We start from the raw sequence: 6711 nt of genomic DNA, 5'->3' as shown, positions 1-6711 counted from the left end.
TTAATTGTTTCAGCTCTGCTTTAAAATACCCTTTTTGTTCTACCAGCAAATCCAAAACCAAAGATATACAGTTAACTATCATTTGACAAAAACAAGTGCAACTTAATATTTTAGAAGCTGGAGTCAGGTAATGTTTGGCTTTTTTTTTCTCGACAGAAACAGTTAATTGATTATAAAATATAGTTGCTAATTAATTTTCTATCAATCAACAAGCTGCTTAGCTCTACAAAACTTGCTCATCCAAATTAGTCTACATGATGAGGGCACTGATGATCATCCTAAGCGTCCTGACAGTCAACTGTCGCGCATGATGAACTTCTTCTTACAACTAATTTGTGGTCATAGGCCTTGGTTGCACAATATGTAAATACAAATATGAAATAGCCTAAACGCGGCAACGTCCTGTGAGCTGCACAAATGAAATTCCCAGAGTGGCTGTTTTCATTGTCAGCTTCACAATTGTGAGCTGAGGCGAGTGAGACTGATCAGAGAGAGACAAAAAGCTTGGGTCCATCCCTCCCTCACTCAGGCACTCGCACCCACAGATGTCACACATCTACATGAGTGATCCCGGGGCTTTGAAACCCCTCAACTGTAAAGATGTTGATATGCTTTAGATGAAGAGCAAGGCTATATGTGGGTGGATCTTGGGTCTGGCTTTATTGAAGCTGTATGTAAATCTTCAGGTCACGAGACTGTTGAACAAAAGCCTGGATGGCGTTGTAGTGTCTTCATCACGGTTACGCTGACATTTCTTGATGTCTCTCAGCTGAAAACAGTCTTACTAGCTCGCATCAATTTGGAGGAGAAAAGACAAAAAGAAGCTGGCCTGCCTGTGACTTCTTCAAATGTAGTGTGCAACAACTAGCAGTGTTTTTCTCTTAGCTGAATCCCTCTGCTACTGTCCTTTCTTGTTGGTCAGTCTGTCTCACTGTAGCCCTTATGCAAATAAGCATGATTATGAGCGTTCCCTCAACCCCTTCAATTCGCCAACTTGTCTTGATTGAGTGTGGCAGGCGGAGGAGGGGATGGATATAATGGACTCCACCAACTTTAATGAGACAAATCTCAGCCATGGGCTGACATTTTGAAATAGTCCTTGTGAATGACAGTGTCAGCAGTCACCTTTACCAAAGCTTTCCAGGGAAGGTCCCTGTAATGATGGAGGGAATTAAAATGGCCTCCAAGGCGGTGGAGATAGGAGCCACAGGATTAGGGTGCAAAGCCACACCTCTTAAATGGGCTCTTCTGCCACACCCCAAATAAAGAACCTGCCTTTTCATAAGTACAACTGTCCTCTACCGACTACATGTCGTCACCCTGAGATTTGATTGAGGGATTACGGTGAATGTTAGTTGTTGACCACTGTGAGATTTTTTTAGATGAGCTGTCCCTCACATTAACGGCCCCACCCTTCCCTTCATCTCATTCCTCCCCCTTGTTTTTGTGTCTGGTGGCAGACAGGGACAAGCTCTGCTGTCATTACAAACTTAATAAGAGCAGAAGTGAGATTGATGAGAAAAACAGAGGCATCAACTGCTCTTTTAATTAACTCTTGTCCCATAACGGTGCTGGGACAGAGGCACTGAGCAAAGAATGAGACATTTTCTTTCTCTTTCCACCCCGTTCTGTTTTGTTGCCTCGCTCACCCCCGATAATGAACAGCCTTCTGGGACCCAATTACATCCAAGGCTGCATTAAGAGCACAGCAGGCCCAGTGGAAACTTCAGCTGAGTTTCCCCCCCCTCCACTCCCTGTTACCCTGCTGGAGATGGCCTTCACTTGATTGAATTTTGAATGTTACACCCCCCACCCCTGCCACACACACACACACACACATCTTCTGTAGTCCCTTACCTTCACCAGTTCTGAACCCACATGTGGTTTATGATGGAAGCAGGAAGCAATGTATGCTTGTTGTTAGCCGTCCTTGACTTGAGAACTGCTTGTACTGATTGAGTGGCTTTGTATACAATATGTAGGTGGCAAAAATTGGTGCACTGAAGTCTGTTTGTGTGTTGTGTTGCTGCAAACGTAGGGATTTGTGTAAGAATAATTTCAAATCAGTCAACTGAATAAATGCTGTTGGGATGTGGTTTAGAAGACGATTCAAGTGTGGTAATTATGCAAAGCTAATTCTGAAAGTGATTTTTTTTTGTTGCAATTTAAAAAAATAAAAAACTCAACAGTAAACTGAATCTGAATGCTAACAGTATTTTTCATAGCACTTTCTTGATTAGAAAGAGAATCAATTTGTAAAAACGCAAAAATATTTGTTTCTTTTTGCTGTGAAAAATTCTTTGTCAAGGACACGTGAAACTTCGGTAAACAAGTAACAACCAACGCAATCTACAAAAAAGCACCTTGTCTGTGTGTGTACAACAAGTACAACATGAGTCTATATCCATGGCTGTAGGCTGCCAAAGTACTGAGGAACACTGGTGCTTCGAGCTAAATGCTAATATCAGCATGCCCAAACGCTAGCAAAGACAATGTTAACATGCTGATCTTTAGCAAGTATAAGGTTTACGCATAGACTGTATAAAACATGAACGTAGCACCCGTGACGTCACCCATTGGTTTCGGGGAGTCGGTTTTGTGACCAAGCCATGGGCATTTGAACTGCACCATCTTGGATTTTAGTGGGAGTGTACTTTCCATATTTGACGAAGAGGCGGTTACTCTACGGGTCAGCCGGCCGAGAACCCGGCCACTTAGCTCAGAGCAACAGAGCTAGCCTAAGGCTAATCAGCTAATTAGCTAGGTTAACAAGCTAAGCGGCAGCTACACGCAGCTACATCCACCACACGAAAGTCCCACAATAAATGGACTAATGAAGGGAATTCTGGCTCTTTTTAGAGAACCGGCTCTTTTGGCTCGGCTCACTAAAAAGAGCCGGCTCAAGCGGCTCTTCAGGTTGTTTTGTTGATTAAATTGAATGACATTTTGATTTTTTGGCCTATTTTGAAGCCTTTTTTTTGGCACATTTTGAGGTCATACTAAAGTATGACATTTGTTTGCCGATTTTGATGCCTTACTATATTATGACGTTTTTTATGACGTTTTAAGGTCATCCTAAAGTATGACTTTTCTTGGTCGATTTTGACGTCTTACTAAAGTATGACGTTTTTTGGCACATTTTGAGGCCGTTTTAAAAAATGACTTTTTTTGGCCGATTTTGACGCCTTACTATACTATGACCATTTTTATGACATTTTGAGGCTAAAAAAAATTTTGACTTTTTTTGGCCGATTTTGACGACTTACTATACTATGACCATTTTTATGACATTTTGAGGCTGTTTTAAAATATGACTTTTTTTGTCCGATTTTGACGCCTTACTATACTACGTTTTTTATGACATTTTGAGGTCAAAAAAAATTTTGACTTTTTTTGTCCGATTTTGACGCCTTACTATACTACAACGTTTCTTATGACATTTTGAGGTCAAAAAAAATTTTGACTTTTTTTGTCCGATTTTGACGCCTTACTATACTACGATGTTTCTTATGACATTTTGAGGTAAAAAAAAAAAATTGACTTTTTTTGTCCGATTTTGACGCCTTACTATACTATGACGTTTTTTATGACATTTTGAGGTCAAAAATTTTTTTGACTTTTTTTGTCCGATTTTGACGCCTTACTATACTATGACGTTTTTTATGACATTTTGAGGTCAAAAAAATGTTTGACTTTTTTTGTCCGATTTTGACGCCTTACTATACTGTGACCTTTTTTATGATATTTTGAGGTCAAATTTTTTTTTGACTTTTTTTGTCCGATTTTGACGCCTTATTATACTATGACGTTTTTTATGACATTTTGAGGTAAAAAAAAATGTGACTTTTTTTGTCCGATTTTGACGCCTTACTATACTATGATGTTTTTTATGACATTTTGAGGTAAAAAAAAATGTGACTTTTTTTGTCCGATTTTGACGCCTTACTATACTACGACGTTTTTTATGACATTTTGAGGTAAAAAAAAAATTGACTTTTTTTGTCCGATTTTGACGCCTTACTATACTATGACGTTTTTTATGACATTTTGAGGTCAAAAATTTTTTTGACTTTTTTTGTCCGATTTTGACGCCTTACTATACTATGACGTTTTTTATGACATTTTGAGGTCAAAAAATTTTTTGACTATTTTTGTCCGATTTTGACGCCTTACTATACTGTGACGTTTTTTATGGCATTTTGAGGTCAAATTTTTTTTTGACTTTTTTTGTCCGATTTTGACGCCTTACTATACTATGACGTTTTTTATGACATTTTGAGGTAAAAAAAAATGTGACTTTTTTTGTCCGATTTTGACGCCTTACTATACTATGATGTTTTTTATGACATTTTGAGGTCAAAAAAATGTGACTTTTTTTGTCCGATTTTGACGCCTTACTATACTACGATGTTTTTTTATGACATTTTGAGGTAAAAAAAAAAAGTGACTTTTTTTGTCCGATTTTGACGCCTTACTATACTATGACGTTTTTTATGACATTTTGAGGTCAAAAATTTTTTTGAATTTTTTTGTCCGATTTTGACGCCTTACTTTACTATGACGTTTTTTATGACATTTTGAGGTCAAAAAATTTTTTGACTTTTTTTGTCCGATTTTGACGCCTTACTATACTGTGACATTTTTTATGACATTTTGAGGTCAAAAAAAATTTTGACTTTTTTTGTCCGATTTTGACGCCTTACTATACTATGACGTTTTTTATGACATTTTGAGGTCAAAAATTTTTTTGACTTTTTTTGTCCGATTTTGACGCCTTACTATACTATGATGTTTTTTATGACATTTTGAGGTCAAAAAAAAGTGACTTTTTTTGTCCGATTTTGATGCCTTACTATACTACGACGTTTTTTTATGACATTTTGAGGTAAAAAAAAAGTGACTTTTTTTGTCCGATTTTGACGCCTTACTATACTATGACGTTTTTTATGACATTTTGAGGTCAAAAATTTTTTTGAATTTTTTTGTCCGATTTTGACGCCTTACTATACTGTGACATTTTTTATGACATTTTGAGGTCAAATTTTTTTTTGACTTTTTTTGTCCGATTTTGACGCCTTACTTTACTATGACGTTTTTTATGACATTTTGAGGTCAAAAAAAAAATTGACTTTTTTTGTCCGATTTTAACGCCTTACTATACTATGACGTTTTTTATGACATTTTGAGGTCAAAAATTTTTTGGACTTTTTTTGTCCGATTTTGACGCCTTACTATACTATGACGTTTTTTATGACATTTTGAGGTCAAACATTTTTTTGACTTTTTTTGTCCGATTTTGACGCCTTACTATACTGTGACCTTTTTTATGACATTTTGAGGTCAAATTTTTTTTTGACTTTTTTTGTCCGATTTTGACGCCTTACTATACTATGACGTTTTTTATGACATTTTGAGGTCAAAAAAGAATTGACTTTTTTTGCCCGAAAAAAAACGCCATACTATACTATGACGTTTTTTATGACTTTTTGAGGCCGAAAAAAATTTTGACTTTTTTTGCCCGAAAAAAACGCCATACTATACTATGACGTTTTTTATGACTTTTTGAGCTAAAAAAAATTTTTGACTTTTTTTGCCCGAAAAAAACGCCATACTATACTATGACGTTTTTTATGACTTTTTGAGGCCGAAAAATTTTGTGACTTTTTTTGCCCGAAAAAAACGCCATACTATACTATGACGTTTTTTATGACTTTTTGAGGCCGAAAAATGTTTTGACTTTTTTTGCCCGAAAAAAACGCCATACTATACTATGACGTTTTTTATGACTTTTTGAGCTAAAAAAAAATTTAGACTTTTTTTGCCCGAAAAAAACGCCATACTATACTATGACGTTTTTTATGACTTTTTGAGGCCGAAAAATTTTTTGACTTTTTTTGCCCGAAAAAAACGCCATACTATACTATGACGTTTTTTATGACTTTTTGAGCTAAAAAATATTTGACTTTTTTTGCCCGAAAAAAACGCCATACTATACTATGACGTTTTTTATGACTTTTTGAGCTAAAAAAATTTTTTGACTTTTTTTGCCCGAAAAAAACGCCATACTATACTATGACGTTTTTTATGACTTTTTGAGGCCGAAAATTTTTTTGACTTTTTTTGCCCGAAAAAAACGGCATACTATACTATGACGTTTTTTATGACTTTTTGAGGCCGAAATTTTTTTTTTACTTTTTTTGCCCGAAAAAAACGGCATACTATACTATGACGTTTTTTATGACTTTTTGAGGCCGAAAAATTTTGTGACTTTTTTTGCCCGAAAAAAACGCCATACTATACTATGACGTTTTTTATGACTTTTTGAGCTAAAAAAAATTTGGACTTTTTTTGCCCGAAAACAACGCCATACTATACTATGACGTTTTTTATGACTTTTTGAGGCCGAAAAATGTTTGGACTTTTTTTGCCCGAAAAAAACGCAATACGACGTTTTTTTTATGACATTTTTTATGACTTTTTGAGCTAAAAAAAATTTTTGACTTTTTTTGCCCGATAAAAACGCCATACTACACTATGACGTTTTTTATGACTTTTTGAGGCCGAAAAATTTTTTGACTTTTTTTGCCCGAAAAAAACGCCATACTATACTATGACGTTTTTTATGACTTTTTGAGCCCGAAAAAAATTTTGATTTTTTTTGACCGAAAAAAACGCTATACTATACTATGACGTTTTTTATGACTTTTTGAG

This window comes from Toxotes jaculatrix, chromosome 1 (assembly GCF_017976425.1).
Source record: "Toxotes jaculatrix isolate fToxJac2 chromosome 1, fToxJac2.pri, whole genome shotgun sequence".
Lineage (NCBI taxonomy): Eukaryota > Metazoa > Chordata > Actinopteri > Toxotidae > Toxotes > Toxotes jaculatrix.
The sequence above is the reverse complement of the archived record's forward strand: the minus strand, read 5'-3'. Positions refer to the sequence as shown.